This window comes from Saimiri boliviensis, chromosome 4 (genome assembly GCF_048565385.1).
Source record: "Saimiri boliviensis isolate mSaiBol1 chromosome 4, mSaiBol1.pri, whole genome shotgun sequence".
In the NCBI taxonomy this organism is placed as follows: Eukaryota; Metazoa; Chordata; class Mammalia; order Primates; family Cebidae; genus Saimiri; species Saimiri boliviensis.
In genome coordinates this window covers 124,765,040-124,788,832 of record NC_133452.1, presented here as the reverse complement: position 1 = coordinate 124,788,832, position 23,793 = coordinate 124,765,040, and the positions used below count along the sequence as shown (strand labels likewise).

General features: G+C 35.1%; 1 long non-coding RNA gene across 4 annotated transcripts in view; it reads right to left on the bottom strand.

The window, feature by feature from the left end:
- Positions 1-1,348: 1,348 nt before the first annotated feature.
- LOC141584331 (uncharacterized) overlaps positions 1,349-23,793 on the bottom strand; it is a 33,969-nt gene continuing 11,524 nt past the window's right edge. For 3 of the 4 annotated variants that reach the window (XR_012517334.1, XR_012517332.1, XR_012517331.1), the window contains 2 exons: positions 22,179-22,241; positions 1,349-1,577 (listed from right to left, as the gene is read on the bottom strand). This is a non-coding gene — a long non-coding RNA (uncharacterized LOC141584331). Of the gene's footprint in view, positions 12,342-22,178; positions 22,242-23,793 lie in introns of all 4 variants that reach the window. The other variant, XR_012517333.1, reaches the window with a different exon arrangement.

Below are 23,793 nucleotides of genomic sequence, written 5' to 3'. Positions count from 1 at the left end.
AAGTTTTTCGCTTTTGCTGTAGAGCTTCTCTTATTTTGTCTAATTAGTACAATCGGTCAAGTCTGATCTGCAAAAACAATGAAGGTGAGAAAAATACTTTACCTACTCATTCTTAATGTATTCTGACCCAATAATTTAAATGTCCTTGAAATTGTAGAGATAGCATTTCCATACTGTCCAGCTGATAGTCACAATGACAGAAAAATTCATTTGCTGATATTTATTTGCTGTTCGTCAATAGGGCATGTGTGGTTTTTCACTGACTTGACAGTAAATAAAATTCACAGTAAGTAAAAATCCAAACTTTTCTCACTTGAATGTCCAGATAATAAAGGCTTACTTCTTTGACCATAGAACCAGGCAATGCTGCACTTTTAAGTATAATAATGTGGCCCCTTCTCTTTCTCAAAAGACAGGGAATAATGTCCCAAACATCATTTAAGGAATATGACATTTTCAGGCAGCTTTGCATCCATAACTTGGCCTATCTTCTTACACTACCGTATGCCCATATATAATTGCAGACTAAATATTAGTATTTTTTAATTTTCTTATTTTGTGGTAAAGAGAAGAAAAATAAGACTTCAGTCTCACTAATCAAAAAAGATACACAATTCAGCATTCATTGAATAGAAAGAGATACACTTTGTGCAGAAATAGCCCTAGTTTGATAAAACACAACTTTGTAAAGAAAGATAAAATCCTAGAAGTGACTGCAGGGAATTAACTAAGCTTTTTGGGCAAATGGGTTCTGCAGCATTAGGTATATATTTATTTTAAAGAGGTTTATATGTTCTGAAGCTGACTGATCAATAATAATACTGGAAAACTATAATGTTATAAAGCAGAATTTTAAAGTGTAGAACATCTGACCTGTGAATAGAGATGAACGTATTTGAAAATAAAGATGAAGTGAATAGTGAAAATTTACTTCTCCTCAAAGCTTTCTCTGATAGATTTCAAATTTCTTTGAGTCCACATTATTTTTACTTACTGTCAATGTAAATATATTTTTACCAGATCTTGCTTTGTGAAATATAATCTTATAGTTGTTCTGTGTTCCTACACCTGAGTTAATGATTTCTCTCAAATAGATAATGACTTCTTTCAACCATTTATAGGTTTGTGGGTCAATACACATTTTAAAGTGCCCAGTAGGACATTCTTAAATTAATTTCTATCAACTCAAAGGGATAGCAAAACTAGGTGCTGATATAATACTCTATAAAATGACATAGTGACTGAAAAGTTCAATTATTTTTACTTTGTTATTCTTGTCTCTTTAGTTAAGGTTTATATCAAGCTAATAAGAAATGACACTAGTAGAAAGAAATACAAGAAAAGGACATATTTTAAACACTTGTTTATTTCTTAGTTTTACAGATGTGTGATAGGGTCTGGTAACTGAAGACTAGAGTTGAATCAAAGTTGACTTCTGGTGTGTGCCCGTGCATATTTTTTGTAGATAGAGCAAAAGCAAAGGTGGATGGCTGTTTTGTGGTGAAGGCCCCCAGCAGCAACCACTGAAGCTTTTAATGTCTTCCATTGTGAAAAGCATTGTATTTGGAGGAAAGTATCTGTAACCAAACCAGACATACATGGATTGAGAAAGGCTTCCTGGGAAATTTCTCAAATGCAATCAAGCATTGTGTTATGGCAACGGTGAGGTGTATGTTTATGGAGCAGAAATTCCCAAATGATGCCTGAAACAAGGAGTTACGGAATAGCTACCAATAAAGGGAGGTTTCTCAGGGGTCCTCAGACATTGAGCCAGAGAAGAGTGTCCTGGAAAAAGTGGCAAGAGTATTGAGTAGGGGACAGATTCATCACGTTGCCAATTGAGGGGCGCCTGGGCTCCAAACACAGGGGATACAAAGTGTCCTAAAGATGACATTTTGGAGTTGGGTGCATATTTTTAGCACTGAGTTGAATAGTGAACTCTCCTATCAGGAATCTGCATACACTTCTGTCTTGTTGTATTCCGTGGTTTTTTCAGACTCTTCAGTAAGAGGCAGGATTGATTTGGAAACAATTGCTTTGTCTCAGCTTAGGATTCCCAAGTAGCACCTCTGTCTTTCTTTGAAGAACATCTGACCAATTCCAAGAAAGTTAAATTTGATCCAAATTTTGGAAGTGGGAAGAAACATAAAGACAGATAAAAGGGAAAGGCAGCTATTCACCTAGAAGACACACTTCACTCAGTTTTTGCCATCAGCATCAGAAACACAATACTTATTCAGGACATGCCATCATTTTAAACAATCATTTATGAGAACCCCTTATGTGCTAATATAATGTTAGATACTGGAGCTATAAAGACAAATGGTTTCCTTCTGCCCTAAGGAAACTTCTATCTTTATAGAGGACACAGATGAATAAGCGGAAAAAAAAAAGACAATACATTGTGTTACATTTTCTGATAAGTTTGCCAAAGCTGCTCTGCAAGGGGAATACTTAATCCACTTCAGGAGAAAGGGGAAAGGGTTAGAAAATATTTTCAAAGAAGCAGTGGCTGAAGTAAGTCTAAATATCAAATATGTCTTTGTGTTTGTGTAAAGGGCTATCTGTTGAATTGTGACAAATAATTATAGCAGTGGTATTCAGAGATGAGTTAGTGTTGGGTCTTGAATATCAACCAGAGAATTGTGACTTGGTAGAAATAGGAGGTCATTTAAATTTTTAAGCTGGGAGCAATAATAAGGCAGAAATTCTTCTAAAGCTTTCTGTTCGTAGATCAGTCAGATGGAAAGGGAATTGGAGGTGGAGAGACAGGTTAATTATTTGGTTCAACAACTTGAGTGTAGGGCAGTGGAAACCTGAATCTAGGATGGTGGTTATGGGGAAAGCACAAATCATCTGAATGTGAGTCTGGATTCTGAGTTTGTCCCCAGTGGCTTTTCCATAGGAATGGTTATTTGATCCAAACTACAGGAGAGGAGAAAACTATCAACCAGTCAACAAGAGCATCCAACTAATAATTGATAACTGGTTCCAAGACTGTGAAACTCTTTTGAGATGTAAATACAGATTTTAAAGGAGACATGGGAATAAACATAACTGAGAAAAAGGTAAAAGTTGGTTCCTAGTTGAAGGTACTTGTGTCCACTTAGATGCTCTTTATCCTTTTGTTTAACATTGCTTTTGCTACTGTTTCTTCATTATTATGAAAATTTTTTTAAAGCAGAGAGGAATGACTGTGAAAGGATTGGCACCAAGTATTATGAGTATGGCCAATAGAAACGTGTTGAGTCAAAATAAATTTTGATACACCTAAATGTTATTTTGATACCAAATGATCTTTAGAAGAAAGTGATATGTGACACTTGAGAAGAAAATCCTAGTATGAGAATCTAGCAAACTCAAAATAAGTTATCGTGATAAAAACCAGTGCAGTAATGAAGGAAGAAAATACTTATGGAGCCTTTATATTCATGCATGATGCTAGGTGTTTTACTAGAATAAAAATACTTCATGAATTAGAATGTGCACAGATCATATTTTATCATGTTGGTTGAGAAGTTTAGCAGAATACATTAGTTCATCCTAGCAAATAAGATTACAGCATAAACAATTGTGAAAAATAATTTAGAAGTCAAAAAGTAGAAGTTGAGATAAATTTTTCTTTTTTTTTTTTGAGATGGAGTTTCGTTCTTGTTGCCCAGGCTGGAGTGCAATGGCGCATTCTTGGCTCACCGCAACTTCTGCCTCCTGGGTTCAAGCAATTCTCCTGTCTCAGCCTCCCAAGTAGCTGGGATTACAAGCATGTGCCACCAAGTCTGGCTAATTTTTTGCATTTTTAGTAGAGACGGGGTTTCACCATGTTGGCCAAGATGGTCTCGATCTCTTGACCTTGTGATCCACCCTCCTCGGCCTCCCAAAGTGCTGGGATTACAGGCTTGAGCCACCGCGCCCGGCTCAGATAAAATTTAAAACTTTTAGGCAATTGGTTGCGAATGGCATATTCTTGATGATATATATTTTCTACCATTGTTTCTATGTAATTCTGATGTTGCCTATGCTTTCGTTCAGTCCCCACGAAGATGGTTAATTTTCATCTCCCTGTTGGTTGAAGCTACTTCTTCTGGCAGGGCCACTGTACATTTTCTCAGGGCTGGTTCACCTCAGATTCATCGCTGCCATAGGAAAATTAACAAAGCAGATCTCCTACAGATTACAGGTCACAATAACAGTTTTCCCATACGTGAAGGGCAGTGTACAGTTACACAAATGTAAATGAAAATTGACATTCTTTTTGGTTAAACATTCTAATTGATCTCTCAGTTATATATTTTGAAGTACTTATGTTTTGAGGTTAAAAAAAGTAAAAGTCTACCTATAAAAAAATAAATTACCCTTTGATATCCAGGGCAGCAACCTAGTATTTGAGAAAAACAGAACTCCACAAAGGCTTAATATATTCAGAATCTGACAAAGTGTGACCCATTTATGGAGGCAGAAAATGCACCACAGATTCTTTACTGTTTCTTACTTTCCTTCCAAAAGCAGATAAATCATATTTACCAGCCAAAGGAAAGAACTGTTTCCAAACTTACTTGTTTAGAGAAAAATGGAGAAACGGGGAAAAACAAGAATTTTGACTCAGAAAGATACTCTCAAAATATGAAATGTGGAGGGCTTTCAAAGATTTCATAAGAATGTCAAAATATGGGAAATATTTGATAAAATTATTTAAAAAATAGTCATTTAGTCATTGCTATAGATGCCTATAGACTCTTTTCACACAGTGAGGATATTGAGCAGTTTACAGATGCCACATGGTCACACGGCCATTTTTTCATAGGTAATTTCTAAGATTTTTGTCAGAATTTTAAATATACTAGAAAAAGAATAAACAACGTTAAAATACAAAATCTTCGATCTGGCTTAGGTATTCTCCTAAGTGCTCATGTCTATAGTAGTACTTTTTCTATTTTTCTCCATGTGCTATTTTAATTTTTTCTCCTTTATGAGAACGTCAACTCCTTAAAAATGGGAAACTCTGTCTTACACATCCTCATGTGCCCAGTCCTTTGTATTGCACATAACACCTAATAGATGTATCCATAAATGTTTGCCAAATATAAGAATGAGTAAACAAACACTGGAGCCCAAGGGCAATTTTTTTATTAAAAAGAGTATATATTAATATATAGATTGAGATACCTTTACATTACCCAAGTGTTGAAAATAGACCCATATGTTCACTGATTATGCTTAAATCTTCCAGAATTCCTTTTGAAAAGGACTTACATAAAACTCAAGTTTTATAAAGTACTAAAATAGCATGTCATTGTAATTAATATTACTTTAAAAATTCTAAGTGGTGAACATTATGTTGATAAACTAGGACAATTACAAAGATGTGATTTCTTAGCCACATTTTTAAATTTTACACTGAGCTATGCTTTAAGTCATAGTTGGGACTAAAATTGTTTTTTTTTTTTTTTAAATTTAATTCAGTATAAACTTAATATATTGAAGGATTTAAAAGGCTTTCAAATGCAGTTCCTTTATTCATTGATATTATGGCCTGGTCAGACAGATTATACGTGGCTAGAATGACTTGTGTCCACAACAATGTAGATCAAATTAAAAAAAAAATTGGGAATGGCTTTTGGGACCCTTGGAAACCATTTTCAGTCTAAAGCCACAAGGGCAGAAGTAAAAATGGTGACCATTTGGTTCCATTCATTTCTTTTAATGAACATGCTCACAACTCACTAAAAGCAGTCTTACTGGACTGGGATGGATTTCAATTCTCTGGTGAGAATAAAAATAAGAGACAAAAATAAGAGCCTTTGACAAAACCTGTGGGGTCGCCTTGCTCTTCACGCTCTCCCCTGTCCTAATAGACACTTGTGTTGTTTAACCCTGAAAATTGCCATCTTGGTACAGACCGACAAGCAGTTGATCTGTAACTATTAGCCAAATTCTCCCCATGATTCTTGATTCAATTTATTTTTGGAAGGCATCTATAAACTGTAGATCAGTTTCAAATATGTAAAATCTGTAAATGTAGGCATAAAGGTCTCAAGAAAAAATGGGCTCAGAACGGATTTAATCAGTGTATTAATATTCAATAGGATAATTTCCATTTTTGTAGTCACTGCCCTAGTTCAAGTAAGCATTAATTTCTATCTAATAAAGTGTCATTAATACTGTGGATACTTAAAAGTTGCTTTTGATAAATGAACAACATCTAGATTATTACAGCAGCCTCTTAACTTGTCTCGCTTTATTTAAGTTCCTTCCAATTATTATCTATTTTATAGCTAACTGTCAGAAAAAAACCTTCTCATAATTTTCCATTTGGTAATTTCTTGTTTATGAAACTAGTTTTCTTTTTTAATAAAATCAACATTCCTGTGCTTGAGATGAAATTTTCTCCATTAATTTTCCCAGGTTTTTATTTCTTACTATCCAAGTAATCTCATTACTTCATTGCATCAGCATTTTTCAAAAAGCACATTTTAATTTTTTGGTGACTACCAGATATAGTCATCATCTTAAAAATGCAGTTTAAGAATTTCCGAAATAAGTATACCAGCCCATTGTTAAACAAAGACTAGAAGGTCTCTATGATTTCAGAAAATGCCCCTTTCTCATATCCAAGTCAGAATGTCTTAGACAAGAATGAGCGAAGATGTGAGGGTAAAAGGGAAGTGATACCTGGATTGTCTCTTTGTCAGTAGCGTCTTTTTCTCCCTGATTTTAAAACCACAGTGTCTGAACAGAAGAGGATTTAGTGTTCAAAGAGATAATAAACCTTTTCAGAGGGAATGAACAGTATAGTTACTGATCAAGTGTACATTTACCTAAGTGTACATTTAGAGGGTTCTCAGGGGTTCTAGAAAAATGGTTGCATATCACTCAAATTCAATTTTGTCCTGCCCTAGTATTTCATGTTTCAAATGGGGAAATGAAGCTAAACTAAAATGAATGAATAAATCTAGGCTTTTAAATAATTATTTGTCTTCAACAAGATAATTCAATTTAAATCTCAAGGCCTGGGACAGAAAAGGTGCTCTTTACATACGTACTTTCCATGTTGAGGTTCCAAAAAGCAAACTTTCAAAACTTATCAAAGAAAAGTAATTATTTAAAAGCCTTGATTCGTAGTTTCTAGGTCACTGGAGAGTTATTAGTGAGAATAGTATCATCTTTTCCTTTACTATTCTAATACATCAGTTACAACTTCCCACTTCATGGAGACCCAGAGAATCTGAGTTCATCTGTCAGTCAGCTCTAACATCAAGTATCAACTGTATTATGAGAAAACAATCAACAACAATTTCCAAGATCAAACATAGAAGAAAATTATAGTTAACTTTTTCTTTTTTGTTTTCCTTTCTTATCCTCTGCTGGGAAATAGATATCCACAGTATTCCCCAGTTTCTTCCAAATTATGTTTTTAATGGAATCCCACACCTAAAATGAACTTTTTTGTACAGTTAAATCATTCTGCTTGGAACTTCCATTATAACATTTTGAAAATGATGCTTTATTCATTTCATTTCCGTGTTCAAATGATGTCTTTGCAAAATGAGAAACATCTTCGTCACTCTCCATTCAAGAATCGCCATATGATTCCTATTTACCATGTCATTTTTTTATTTGCTAATCACCTCTAAAACAGTGAATTCTATGACTTCTGAACATAATTTATACTTATTAATTTGTCTCCCCATCTGGAGTTTAGCCACCTTCTCTGTTCCTGAAATGCTCTCCTCTTCTCAGCCTACTCATATTACTTCTCATACCTTTGATGACTTTCCTTGATTCCTCAAATGGAAATTGTTTGCATTAACAAAATATATATAGGACTCTCCATCTAATCTTGTGGCCCAATACTGCATGTGATTTTGCATGCCTTTCCCAGGCGACATTTGGCAATGTCTGGAGACATTTTGGTTGTCACCGCTGGGGAGATGCTATCTAGCAGATACAGATCAGAGATGCTGCTAAATATTCCACAATATATAGGATGGCTCTTCACCACCAAGAAGTATCTGATTCAAAATGTCAATAGTGTTGCTGTTGAAAATCCTAACCTAATTCACTCTTACACCTCTATTTCAATCCTGCCTATGGTTTTATTTCTACACATATGTGTTTAATAATCTGTACTAGAATACAAGCTTTGAACTACTAGGACCACATCCCATGTACAATTTTATTTCTTCAAAAGGCACAGCACAAAGGCTGGTATATGTATGGACACTCAAAAATAGTAAAACACCTATATGACCTAGAATATCTGGATTGCCATTTATTGAATAAATATGTAAGAAGGAAATACTTACCAATAAAGCTATGTTAAATTCAACATATACTTTCTTTGATGACTTTGATAACTCAGCTGTCATTTGAGGATCTTTTAATAGTAAAAATCAGTAAGCATTATTCTGGTAAAGAGAGAATTTATAGTTCAATACATATATTTATAGTTGATAGGCAGAAAAACATTATATTATAAACTTCACTGTATGTTTACAATAGATGAAAAGTTTAGAGTTTGAGGTTTGCAGAGCTAATATAGCTATCTTTAATAGGGTTATCTTCTGTCTCTCCTGTGTTTAATGCATTGAATTGTTGTTGTCTTACTGAGCTACAAACAAATAATCCTAGCTGTATGAAGGTCTCTCAGCAGCTGTGCAGTAGGTGCTGGTTAAATCAGCTCCAATTTGTTTGCCTTCCTCTAACTGGAACATCTAGCTGTTGGGCAAATGAAAACATTAAAATATCTTGCCAATTTGCTATAAATATTTGAAAATGATTGCTATTGAAATAAACAGTTTTTTAAGTTCCCTTATGAAATGAACTGATACATTTTACTTACTAATCAAATATCTAATGTTTGCATAATGTCCAACATTTTCCCATATACAGAAAAATGAATATAACTTAGAGGCTGCCTGCTTTAGAGAATAAGGTTAAAGTTATTCAGCTTGCCATGTGATATTCTCCGAAAGCTGTCCCCTGCTTATCTTTTAGGCATATCTCTTTCCTAAACATTCTGCTTCTGCTGAATTATTTTACTTATAATATCTTGAATATATCCCTCACTTTCCCCACCTCTATTATGTATGTCTGTTTCCCTCCTAAAATCTGTAGGATGAAATTTTTTCAGTCACAAGTTGAGCTTTCTCTTTTTACCCTTCTCCCAATCCAACTTCCTCTTGATTTGCTAATCACTGTAACTCATCCATCTCACATGCTAACTCTTCCAAAATGGCCGCCCCTCATCTTCCAAACCAAACTTCTGTTTCGGAAATGATAGTCTCTATACTAGTTAATTACGTTCTGCTACAATGTTGTAATTATATTTGTGCACTTTTATTTTTCCTTTTCCTCAGATGGTGAAGTCTTGTGGGTAGGGACCATGATTTACACACATCTTTGAATCACACTCAGCACCTAGTAGTACACTGTTCTGTACATAGTAATTGTTCATTATACAGGAGTTAAATAAATGTGAATGAGTTACAATTTTGCTTTAGAAGTAGAAAATGGTGTGACAACCTTGTTATAAAATGTAAAGTGTTTTTCTGGTAAATGTCAAGAAAAAATAAAGAGGAGACTGTTATAATAATCAAATAATCAAACCATAATATGTACAGACATAGTAACCAAAAGTGGTATGTGGATCTTGTTCGGATTTTGATTTGAACAAACTAAATGTAAATGAGCATTTTTGGCACATTTGGTGAAATGCATAATAGATGATATTAAGAATCTGTGGTATGAGAAAGGCATGTTCCTTATGTCAAAACAGTTATCAATTAGAGATGCATAGTGAATCATTTTCAAATAATCAGTTTGATACTTGCTTTAAAATAATACATAAAAAGTATGAGGAATAATAAAAAACTTGGCAGCATTTGGCATAATATTGATAATTATTGAAACAGAGTAAAGGGTACATGGTGTACATTACACTATACCTCTCTGATTTAGTGTAGGTCTAAATATTTCCATAAAAAGCTTAAATATACATAAAGTGAAATGCCATAGAATAATCTTTCAGTCATTCATATAGTAGGAAGGTAATTATTCAGTTATTTAAGACATTGACTATAAATGATTCTATTATTAGAATACATTTTCATTTTACAGTGTGTAATGCAACACTGAAGACCAATTCAAATACAAACACATTCTACTGGTTGCTTAATGTCCTACTCCCTTGTATACCACACAAGGCTACCGAATGCTTAGTGAGTCTGGCTTTTCACTGTTCTCTAAGGATCCATCATCGTTACTCATAACTGTCTGGCTTAAAGGAGATTGGAGTCAACACAACAGATACTTACTGACCCAAAATGATTTACTCTTTTATCCTGAGAATGACCAACGGCCCTGTAAAAGGCAGAGGGTTTCTTTTTCTTTGCTAGCTGAACTGGATCCATTCATCCTCGACATCATAGAAGAAAAATGATGGGATGAAAATTTTTCTTTAACAGACATACCAGGGATCAGCTAAGTTGACACAGAAATTTTGGAAATGGTCAGGTAGCAAACAGTAAAGAAAGATGTCATTCAAAGGCAGAAGATAGATGAATTGGTGATTGGAAATTTACTCTTTCAGTTTTGTTGTCACTTTCTTAGGCAAACTCCTCTTTACTACTCCTTCCATTAATGTGAAGCCTGTGATCTCGGTTATCTATTAGCATTCTCGAAACCACCTCTATGAAAAGCATAAAGTCTAAGTTATATTCCTGTGAATGCTACAGGAACAAAGCCTCCAAAGAACTGCTCTGCCTTCCCAGTTTTCAATCACAATTAAGCTCTTCCCTCCATTGTCAGAGATGCACGTCCATTTTTCTATGGATTACTTCAATAACTTCTCTATTGGTTTCTTGCTTCCAGTATTTTCTCTCTGCAACACACACTACAGGGTGCTTTTAGGCTAACCTTCCTAAAATACAGCACTTTCCATGCCACTCTCATATTCAAAAACTTTTACTGGCTCATCATTGCCAATGAAATGTTAAATGAAGCATATTCCTGTTATTAAATAAATCACATTTCTGTTCACTCGGTATTTCAGACCTCACAAATCTGTCTAGAGTCTATACTCTAATCTTGACTTTCTTTAAGTATTTGAACCTGTAAACCAGCTGAACTAGTTCCAGGTCCCTGAAACTTCTCTGTACTTTTGGGTCTCCATTCTTTCTTCCTGTTAAAGCATTTCTTTTTAAATATTTCCACTCCCTCCAATCTATCATTTCATCATCCCTTAGCAGGGAGCCTTGTCAGAATTAGCTGCTTACTCTGTAAGAATCTACAGCTCTTAATGTGTGTCTTAGATACTTCTCTCACTGGCATTATAACACTTTAGGAGCTTCATTTCTTTGGTCAACCATAAGCTCTTTGAAAACACAACTGATTTGTTTCGTCTTTGTATCCCTAGTCTCTGGCACAGTGGTCTGTACTTAGGATATGTTTAGTAAACATTGGATAAAGGGCTGATAGAAAGAATGTTTAAAGTTCTATGCAAAGGTAGAGAGAAAGGCCAAGCAGTGCTTTCACAAACTGAAACATCAGGATATTTAAATTCTGGTAATGAAATAAATTATTATCATTCAATTAAGGCAGTGCTGGACATTGGATTAAGTGCATTCTTTGCATTGTCACATTTAGTCTTCTCATTTCTGTAATTTTAGAGATGAGGGAACCGATATTTGGAGAGATAAGGTAGCTTGTCTATATGTGGTCTATCTGACATTTCCTTTCTAATTATATTATTAACATGTCTATGGAGCTCTAGGTTTTGATGACATATCATGAGGGGCACCTCTAACTAAAATAGATGATAATCCCACTTCCACTTCCCTACTTTTGTGACAGAAAAATTTCTGTTTTGTTTGTTTCGTGTAGTGAGATTTTTTATTTTTACCTCAAATACCTGGAAAGTAGGGCATTCACTTTTTTATTTGCCATTATATTCTCTATTACTTTTGTCTTATACCTGATAATTTGACATATTTAAATTATTTACTTGAATGCACTGAAATATATAACTCTTCATTTAATGTACTAAGAATAATTTGTAGGCTGGGTATCATGGCTCACACCTGTAATCCCAGCACTTTGGGAGTCTGAGGCAGGTGGATCACTTGAGCTCAGGAGTTCAAGACAAGTCTGGGCAACATGGTAAAACTCCATCATTATCAAAAATTATATATAAAAAAAATAGACAGGCATGGTGGAGTGTGCCTGTGGTCCCAGATACTGGGGAGGCTGAGGTGAGAGGATGGCTTGAGCCTGGGAGACAGAGGTTGCAGTGAGCTGAGATCACACCAATGTACTCCAGCCTGGGTGACAGAGTGAGACTCCACCTTAAAAAAAAATAATAAGAAATTTTAAATAAAATATATAAGTTGCATTTACTTCCACAAAGCAGGCATTTCATGAGCCTATGTGCCTATATAAATGCCATTGTGTTCCAACAAATATGTTCTAATCCACTTCTGTAACTGTTCTCAGAATCAATATATGTCTCATAAGAAAATACATTGTATTACTTTATAGTCTAAATTCCTCCTTGTCCCAAATAGTTTTCATTCTTTAAAGAAGTGTTTTCTACCCTGAAAGGATGAAACCATTGTGAGGATACTTAAAATGTAGTTTTTAAATCCAACTCCAAAAATGACTTTTAAAAATTATTTGGGACATGCATGGCTCACCAAGGTGGCCACTTAAAAGAGAGCTTGAGTGCAAATACTGATATGTGTCAATGTGTGCATATATATGAATATTTTTTCAGATATGTATACTGACATATATATTCTGAGATGTGTATATATATATATATATATATATATATATATATATACACACACACACACACACACACACACACAGTATATTTCTATTTCCCTAGTCATAGCTTATATCAAAAATATCAAGCAACTTCTATATATAAAAAAATTCAAAAAGTTTTGAAACGAAAAGTTTCTCCTGGGAATGAGAAAGACAAAAAAGTTTTTATGATACAATTTAGCAGTCAAGAGATCGAAACCATCCTTGTCAACATGATGAAACCCCGTCTCTACTAAAAATACAAAAATCAGCTGGGTGTGGTGGTGTGCACCTGTAGTCCCAGCCACTCAGGAGGCTGAGGCAGGAGAATTGCTTGAACCCGGGAGGCGGCGGAGGTTGCAGTGGGCCGAGGTCACACCACTGCACTCCAGCCTGGCACCTGGAAACGGAGCAAGACTGTCTCAAAAAAAAAAAAAAAAAATTAGCAACCTTTCATGGTAAAAACTCTCAATAAACTAAGTATTAAATGAACATACCTCAGAATAACAAGAGTCATCTATGACAAACCCACAGCCAACATCATACAGAATGGAAAACAGATGGAAGCATTCCCTCTGAAAACAGGCATAAGACAAGGATATACTCTCTAACCACTCCTATTCCACACAATCTTGGAAACCTTGGCCAGAGCAATCAGGAAACAAAAAGAAAGAAAGGGCACATCCAAATAGGAAGAGAGGAAGTCAGACTATCTCTGTTTACAGACAACATAATTCTACATCTAGAAAAGCCCCCAACCTCAGCCTCAAATCTCCTTGATCTGATAAACAACTTCAACAAAGTTTCAGGATACAAAATCATTGCACAGAAATCAAGTCCTATATACCCTAACAACAGCCAAGCCAAGAGCCAAATCAAGAACACAACCCCATTCATAATTGCCACAAAAAGAATAATATAACTAGGAATACAGCTCATTGCAGAGGTGAAAGATCTCTGCAATGAGAATTACAAAACACTGCTCAGAGAAATCAGAGATGACACAAGCAAATAAAAAAATTCCATGATTATAGATAGGAAGAATCAATATCAATATCATTAAAATGGTCATACTGCTGAATGCAGTTTACAGATTGAATGCTATTCCTATCAAACTACCAAAGACATTCTTCTCAGAACTAGTAAAATTATTTTAAAATTCATATAGAACCACAAAAGAGTCCAGATAGCCAAGGCAATCTTAAACAAAAATAACAAAGCTGGAGGCATCATGTTACCTGATTTTAAACTATACTACAGGGTTCTAGTAACCAAAGCAGCATGGTACTGGTTCAAAAACAGACACATAGGTCATGATAGCACAGAATAGAGAGACCACAAATAGGGCCACACAGCTAAAACCATCTGATCTTTGACAAAACCAACAAGAACAAGCAATGAGGAAAGGAATCTCGATTCAATAAGTGATGCTGGGATTACTGGCTAGTCATATGCAGAAGACTGAAACTAGACCCCTTACTTACACCTTATAAAAAATCAACTAACAATGGATTAAAGACTTCAATGTAAAACTCCAATTTATAAAAACCCTGGAAGACAACTTAGGCAGTATCATTGTGGACACAGAAACTGGCAAACATTTCATGACAACCACCCTAAAAGCAAGAGCAATAAAAGCAAAAATTGACAAACAGGATCTAATAAACTTTAGAGCTTCTGTACAGCAAAAGAAACTATCAACAAAATAAACACAACCTATGGAATGGAAGAAAGTATTTACAAACTGTACATCTGACATAGTTCTTATATCAAGAAATTACAAGGAACTTTAAGAAAATTTACAAGAAACAAAAACAACTCCATTAAAAAGAAGGCAAAAGCCATGAACAGGCACTTTTCTAAAGAAGACAGGCATGTGGCCAAAAAGCATATGAAGAAAAGCTCAGTATCACTAATCATTAGAGAAGTGCAAATCAAAACAATGAGATACCATCTCACACCAGTCAGAATGGCTATTATTGAAAAATCAAAAAATAACCTGTGCTGGAGAGGTTGTGGAGGAGAGGGAATGCTTACACACTGCTGGTGGGAGTGTAAATTAGTTCAACCACTGTGGAAAGCAATGTGGTGATTTCTCAAAGAGCTAAAAACAGAATTACTGTTTGGCCCAGCAATCTCATTACTGGGTATATACTCAAAGGAGTAAAAATTATTATACCAGAAAGACTAATACATACCATTCTCTACATGTTCTTTTGCAGCACCATTCATAATAGCAAAAACATGGAATCAACCTAAATGCCCATCAGTGGCAGACTGAATAAAAATGTGGAACATACACATCATGGAATACTATGCAGCCATAAAAAAGAATAAGATCATGTCCTAGGTTGGAACATGGATGGAGCTGGAGGCCACCATACTTAGCAAACTAACACAGAAATGGTAAATAAAATATTGCATGTTCTCACTTATATGTGGAGCTAAATGATGAGAACACATAGACACAGAGAATAGGAAAAACACACACGGGGGCCTATCAGAAGTTGGCGGTGTGGGAGAAGGAAGAGGATCAGAAAACATAACTATTGAGTACTAGGCTTAGCATCTGAGTGATTAAAAAAAAAAATCTTTACAACAAACCCCTGTGAGTTGAGTTTACCTACATAAGAAACCTGCATATGTACACTTAAACCTAAAATAAAAATTAAAAAGTAAAACCAAAACCAAAAAAATATTTTTGCAGCCCCCCCAAAAAAAATATTTGAGTAGTCAGTGGAGCTTTGACTTAGCAGATGGATAACCTAAGGATATTTCAGGGTAGTATTTTCACAGTGTTTGCTGGAATGCTATCCCCAAAAGATGTAACCATGTGTGGAAGTTGGGAAAAGAAATTGGTAGCTAACTGTGTTGGTGAAATTCATCTCCGAGAGACTTATGGAGCGTAATAACACATTAAAGGCTTAGAAACATTTGTCAAGAAAAAAATCTTTAACATCACGTTTCTGATATGTTTAATAATAAATCACATTTTTAAAAACATAGCCTTTCATAACATCCCCAATATCTACCTTAAGTAGAACCATAACATTTTGGCTGAGGATTGCTATGGTGGTACGGATGGTGGTATGGCAGCATCACTCATATTCCTGTTAGTAAACACACATATTTTTGTTCCTTGAACATTTTCCTGTGCTCGCATCCATCTTATCATTTATCAGTTATATAACTGTGGCAAGTTATTTAATCTCCGAGTCTCTGTCCTTTCATTTGTAAAATCCAGATAACCTAATAATAGCTATTCATAAGGTTTTGAAAGAATTCCTGTGGCTAGCTAGAAAACATTAATATTTCCACACAATGGCAACCTTTCCTTCTGGCCCTTTTTAGTTATAGGAATCTTGTGTAAATGAGCACACAATGCTATAAACAAAGGTATTGTTTTCTACAATGAACACTAAATCAGTTCCCAGAGTACCAAGTCTCTAAACACAGTTCATGTCCAGATCCCTTTGCTCCCAGATCCAGAGAAGTAGGCAGATGCTTTCAGGGCCATATTGCACGACATATGTCTTTTCCTCCAAGGACAACTACTTTTTCTTCTGTGTTGCTTTTTTGTCAATTAAAAAAATATAAAAATAACATTATTTGTGGTATCCAAAAAAAAAAGGCATTTGGTAATTATGGAGAGACATGTCAATACATGTTACTCATTTGTCCATTATTGAGAAAATGATTATTCTGGTTTCTTGAATTTATAAAGTTGTGAAGAACATAGTTTCTGTAATTTGGCTTTTGCACATGTTCAGAAAAGTCCTTGAAGTTCCTCAGTTGCCATTTAATCTTTACCTTCCAGAAAAACATATTTCATTCATCTATCTATACAACCAGAAAAGTTTATTACATATTTGAGCTCTGTTGCATCTTACTTTTTATTGGAAAAGAACAAGCAGAAAATAAATATGTATGCTACAATTTTTTTTGAGAGGGGGTCTTGCTCCATTGCCCATGCTGGAGTGCAGTGATGTGATCTTGGCTCACTGCAACCTCCTACTCCTGGGTCCAAGCAATTCTCCCATCTCAGCTTCCTAAGTAGTTGAGGTTACAGGTGCCTGCCATCATGCCCAGCTAATTTTTGTATTTTTGTAGAGATGTAGTTTTACCATGTTGGCCAGGCTGGTCTCATATTCCTGACCTCAGGTGATCCACCCGCCTTAGCCTCCCAAAGTGCTGGGATTATAGGTGTGAGCCACCATACTGGGCCCAGATGCTACAAATTTAAACATACAATTGATCTTTATACTCTTTACAACCTTTACTCTTATGATTCTGAGGATAAATGTGTAATGATGGTGAAAGTATTTTCTATATGGTAAGTCACTCTGAAAATATATTTACTGACTGCAATAATAACAAATTAATGTGTGGAGATTTTCATACTTAGGTTTATAATATCAGTTGTTTTGTATTTCAGAGGAGGGACCAACCTTAGTATTTTCACAAATAGATATCGATAAGTCAATAAAACATGATGTTTATGTAAGCTAATGTGTAATTATCTACAATTATTTATAATTGCAGATAATTATATAACATGAATACAGAACTCCAGTGTTTGTTAACCATTACTCTCTGCCATACAAATGAATTCTGTTCAGTTATTAGTTGTGATGCACAGGATTAAAAAATAGATAAGATACACTTAGTTTTTACATTCTGAAATCAGGTGCTTCTCATAATCAGTGTTCAAAACATTGCTGACTGTTTTATACAAAAAGTTTTCCTTTAATGTATGACATGTCTTGCAGCCAACTTTGTTTCATAGTTAAAGAAGCAGAGGATATTGTACCATCATGTGTCTAAAGATCTTTTGTGGATATGTTTATAACACTCATTTAGCCTCCATGATCTTTTATGCATTCCAATTATTTATTTTTGCGATGAAGTACTTATTAACTATTATTCTACCTTAATCAGTAAATGCCATGATGTAGAGGTCATAGACTTCCGGATATTTGTTAGCTTTTGTTTTCAATGGCCAAATTGTGAATGATGAACAAGTATTTTAGTAAAAAATAGGGAGAAGCAATTACCTAAGTCATAACATGCTTGGACCAGCCTTGCTTCCTTAAATAAAAGTAAAAAAAAAAAAAAAAAAAAAAAAAAAAGCACTGAAATAGCAAAGGGGGGTTCTAATTAGGAACAGAAAATCATCTTACATAAGTTTCCTTAAAATTCTAATTTTTATGTTAAATTTCTTTTTAAAAAGCAAAACCAAATTAATGTAATAATATTTTTAGATAAAATTCAATTATACCCTCAGTTATGCCATCTTGAGTTTTTACGGAACTAGCTACCTTTCTATTTGCTTGAAATATTTTTAAATTATTTCATTATCTCCCTATATTATTCCTGTGGTACAATACATGTGAGCTGAATATCTTAATGTCTTTGCTCAGGATAAGGCTAGAATCTAACTTCAGATTGAGAACAGAGAATGGATAGTAATACCATCATCACGAAAATTAAAGTGTCCTAACCTTCCCCAGTCATCTGAAATCCTCTATCACCACATTTTTATCATAAGCTTTTCCACAGCCATTCTAATATGTTCAGATTGCCTATTCATTTAGAAAATATTTATTTTGCACTGTGAGTCAGGTGCTGTGCTAGATTCCTGGAATTTAGAGATGAACACATACTCTGCCTTAAGAACAGTACCATATAAAGACAGGCAAATAATCAGACACTTTTAATAATATGTGGCAAAAGCAATTATATAGAAACACCACAGAAGCAGAGAACAAGGCTGTCATTCTAACCATCCTGATTGGAGAGGGAAGGAGGAGATAGAGTTTTATCTTAAAGAAGTTAATGTGTGGCCTGAGTAAAATAATACGAGTGGATATTGGCCAAGTGGTAATATTTCTATGTTTTTCCTCTTTACTGGATCTCAAATTTTGTAACTCATCAGATTTAGTAGGGCCCCCCGCTACCTTATTTTTAGGCACTCTTCCTGAAGTAGTATCATTGATTCTTTTGGCCTTAATTCCATATCTGTGCTAAGTATTTCCATCCAGATAGATATCTCCATGGTAGATCTGTCTGAGCTTTTGTAGGGCGTTTGAGGGACTGTGTGGTTAATCAAGGGAAAATAATATTACCACAGGTGGCGATAGCTTTACTGGGGGCTACTTTGACAGTTTTCAGGTCCAGAAAGTCCCTCAAAGCAGAAGTCAGTCCAGAAGCTAAGGGTCAGAGGGTCACTATTCAGAAGGGAAGGAGGGCAAGGGAACTCCTAGGAGAGAGGGGGCTTATGTGTCAAGGCCATGTTGCTCAGTGGCATGGTGGGGAGTCTGGGTCAAAGAGCTCCAAAGGGCAGTAGTGGCTTGGGTCTTTATGACTCAAGGGATTTAGCAGGGATTTATGACTCTACTGTTAGCAGCCGTGGGGTGAGGTTTTGTTGGATAGACAAAACAGCCAGATTTTAAATGGTGAAAAATCTGCTTATTGTAGCCTATTTTAAAAAATTAAATGCATATGTAAACATTTGATTTGATCCCCTGGTGGCCTTTCAGGCTAGTGGGTGTCAGCCTATATTGAAGAAATAACAACCTGCTGATCAATACACACAGGCCATCTCTGGCTCATTGATATAATAGTTTCACCAGTATAAATCAGTATAATCAAATGCCTATGTATCATCTACACTGGGGTGTCACATAAATAACATGAAATTAACCTATTGAAGACAAAACTAGTACTTCCACAATTTTTCTTTCTTAGTAAATAGAACTATCATCTAAGACTTGAGGCAGAAACTTAAGGATCGTACATGGTTCTTCCATTTCCAATCCAAACCATCAAGAAATTCTATCATTTCTACCTCCTAAATGTCCCTCACATCCAGTTATCGATAGCTGCATTACCAACACTCAAGACTAAGCTACATGTATCTCTTGCTTGGATTACTCTAATGTTCTGCTAGGTTGTTCTCTTATTTTACTCATATCTCCTTTCCATAGGTTCTTCATACATCAACTAGGGTTATCTTTTGAAACACGTATTGATCATACTAACTCTTTGCTTAAATACCTTGTAACAGTACCCTGTTCTACACTGAGACTATTCAAATGAGAAAACCCTGCATCATCAGATGTGTAATTCTCCCTTCAAACCCACCCTTTTGCTCACCAGTGTCCAGCTACGGGCCCAATGACTCATGCGTGTTCTCTTCCATAGCACCACCTCTTCACTGCTATTCTTTCCGCCAGCAATATGCAGCTCTGTCAGCAATTTGAATAGCTGGTACATTTTCTTCCTTCAGGTGTTGCTTAAATGTCACTTCCTCAGAGAGGCCTCATGTAATTGGCTTAACATTCCCTCAACCTCCCCACCTCCCATTCCCATTATTTTCTCTCATGCTTTCCATTTATTTCCGGTGCAACAGTGATTTCCGTGTGTAACTTAAATATTATGCGTTTGGTTGACTGCTCCACACTCTCTCTAGATTCTAGGCTTCATACAAGCAAATACTTTATCTACCATGCCTTGTTCACTGTTTACAAAATTTGTTTTTCATTTAACCACATATCTAGTGCAGTGCTGGCACATAACTGAATCTAAATATTTGTTAATTGAAATACAAACATATATTCATAAAAAATAGGTGAATAAACACAGTCAAATGGGAAAGGTCTTTCTTTTTAAGGGTTAATGATGTTATTGTCTTATGCCATACAGTCAAATACATGAAAAACTTAAAAATGCCTATTTTTTTTTTTATTTATTAGGCCAAGGATTTCAACAGCTATGGAGACTATGAATAGGGCTCGAACAAACACATGTGACAATCATAGTGTTAAATCAATTACAGTTCCTTAGCAAGGATGTGGTACTAAAAAGTACACTGTGATCAGTTGTTCTCCAAATTTTTTAGACCGAAGATGATAAAATAAGAGTAATGATCATCGTTAGGTGTCTAGAAGATTTATGAGGAAAGGTTTTCTATTTGGGGAAATAATTAAAAAGAAAAACTTTATTAAGAAGACATAACAATATTGGAGGACCCTGACTTTCGAAAGCTTCTCTGGCTATATTCCCTTTTCCTTCTTAGTATTTCCAGTTTGTACATTCTCTGTTTCCATTGCTTAGTCTTAATGGAAATTCAATCACTCTATATTAGAAGTAAAACTGCCTTAATTTGGAGGTGGTGACAGAAATAATAATACAAATAATAGTAAGATGATTGGTAAACATTGATTGAGTGCTTCCTATGTGCTAGACATGATTCTAAGGGTTTTAGATGCGCTAACTGATTTAATGCTAAAACAAAGCCTATGACTTAGGTACAAGGTGAGTATTCCTTATTTGAAATGCATAGGACCGGAGGTATTTTGGATTTCAATTTTTTTTTTCTGATTTTGTAATATTTGCTATAATAGATATTTACTTCATAATGAGATATCTTGGGGATGGAACACAAGTCTAAACAGGAAAATTATTTATGTTTTATGTGCATCTTTTATACATGGCCTGAAGGTAATTTTATTTTCCTCTGGGAGGTGCTGAATAAACTGTGTGTTTTCAACCTGCATTTTAACTGCAACTCATCACCTGAGGTCAGGTGTAGAATTTTCCACTTGTGGCATCATATGGTGCTCAAAAGTTTTCAGATTTTGGAACATTTTGGACTTTGGATTTTTGGATTAGGTATGCTCGGCCTGAACTATTATGATGTTCATTTGACAAATGAGAAAACAGGGGCAAAATAAGATGACATAACTTATCCACAGTCTCACAGCTAGAAAACTGTGGAGCCAGGACGTGAAACCAAGCCTTCTGGCTCACATCCTTGTCATGAATCAGCACAGTCAATACTTACTCGTGTAATTATGTCCCACTCTTGTTGTTTAGTCATCAGAATTTTTTATTTAGGAGAAAGAAGTGCATATGCTGTAAGTATGTTCTAAAGATACACAGATTGTGCTGGTAAAGAAGAAGTAGGAGGTTGTAACAGTAAATGTAGGAGTGCCCAATTAGTATTTTTTGCTACACTTCTTGGAAATCATTAGCTTTTTAATTGTAAGAGTTATAGATTTTATCTGTGGGTAGCACCAACCGTGGACAGCAGAGATTTTCTTGTCTTCCCCTTTCGCTTCTCCAGGTAAAAACAAACTGAGAGGTCTGAGAGCCTCCTTCTGGGATAAGATGGATTATAAACCTATGAGATTTTGAAGTGGAGAGGATAAAATTGGCTCTTTTTTTTTTTTCTTTCCTATTTCTCTCCTCTTTATGCTTTTTGTTCAGTAAAACTTAAGATCTGATATAATTAATGACTGGAAAGAAATCATCACCATCGTAGATACATTGATTCACCTTTTACTTCTTTAACAAGTATTTGTGGTACCTACTTCGGTTAGGCTCTGTATGAGGCTTGGATCTGTAGTGGTGAGGCGAGCTGAGATGAAGAAACTCTGTGGAGGAAAAAAGACGAAAACATAAAACACCCACATGTACACTCATACATATGATGTGATTTTTCTATGTATTACTTATACATGCATATACTTTATATTTTCCATATACTTTACATACTTATATAGAATTTAAACTTGTTCTCTTTATGTGCTTATTCCATACAAATTTTACATGTGCATATAGTTACAAATTGTAAGTGCTATGAAGGAAATGAACAGGTTATTTGACAGATAAGAAATTTTTAATGATGGGAACTACTAGAAGGGCAATAGTGAGTCCCTGGGGAGAGCTAGGTTAGGGATATTTCTTGATTTAAAGAAAACTGGCAGAGGGGACTTGAGGTCCCCATGCTTCACATCCTAGCTCCCAGAATCCCTGGTCTGGAATAAAGGAACCGCCCAGAGCTGTGTCCTGTGTGGGTGGCCAAAATGCCCATGGATGTAGCCACAGAGTGAGCCCGTCGGTGTGTTCATTTTCAAGGAACTAAACATACCAGCACAGATTGGTGAAATCTAGAAGACACTGTGTTTATAAGCCTATGTTATGAACATGCTGTGAGGAGACATAAAAGAAAAGGTACCTTTGACTGCAAAGCTTTGAGTCTAATTGGGTAGAATAAACAGATGCATGAGAAATGACACCGGAGGCAATGGACCAAAATGTGCAAAGAGAGCCATTATAAATGGAATAAACAGAGCATGGCTGAGCTCATCCTTTTCAAAGGAAATGAGTTAGAGACATGGCATTTACTTAATTGATGGTGGAGTCAGTGAGAATATATTTAGATGGACAATGAAAATAAGGGCTTAAATTTAGAAAGACAGACACAGAGAGAGGATGCAACTTCTAGTGAAAAAGAATGTAAACAAGATAATGAGTTGAAAAGCTTTGTCTTAAACGCGTTAAAGTGCTACTGGTTCTCTGAAGTGTCTGTTTACCTTATATATCAATGTTCAACAAAGATATAACTACTTTTATGGAGAGGGTATAAACACTAGGCATGTTCTGAAATCAACAGTCTGTTATATGTTTGTTAGTGAAATATTCCTAGTTCTAAAAATATTTAAAAATGAAAACCTTCTATTTGAAGATCCTAATACTAAAATTTGTACAGCATGAGAGGCCTTGAGACTTTCAATGTTGTTCAGAATGAGCTTAATAAATATTAATTGAATGATTTTTAGGTGCCAAGGAAGTTAGTTAACACTAAGAATGCAAAGATAAAACAGTCCTTTCTTTATGGAACTTCAAGTCTAATGTGAAACAGTGAAAGAGAGAGAGAGAAAAAAATAAATCATTTCATAAAACACGCTATGGAGGCATAAACTGAGGCTACAAACCACAGTCCCCAGACAGTGACTTGGAGAGTTCACAGAATACTGCTGCAAGGATAGTTATTTGGCTTAGAATTTATAACACAGCAATAGAAAGTAAAATAATAATAAAAAAATCGTTTGGGGAAGAAGGAATAGTGTAATAGGATGGGTATACTGAAAAATGGTGAAAACATTTATAAAACATTATTTTTAGAAACTCGACAAGATTGTA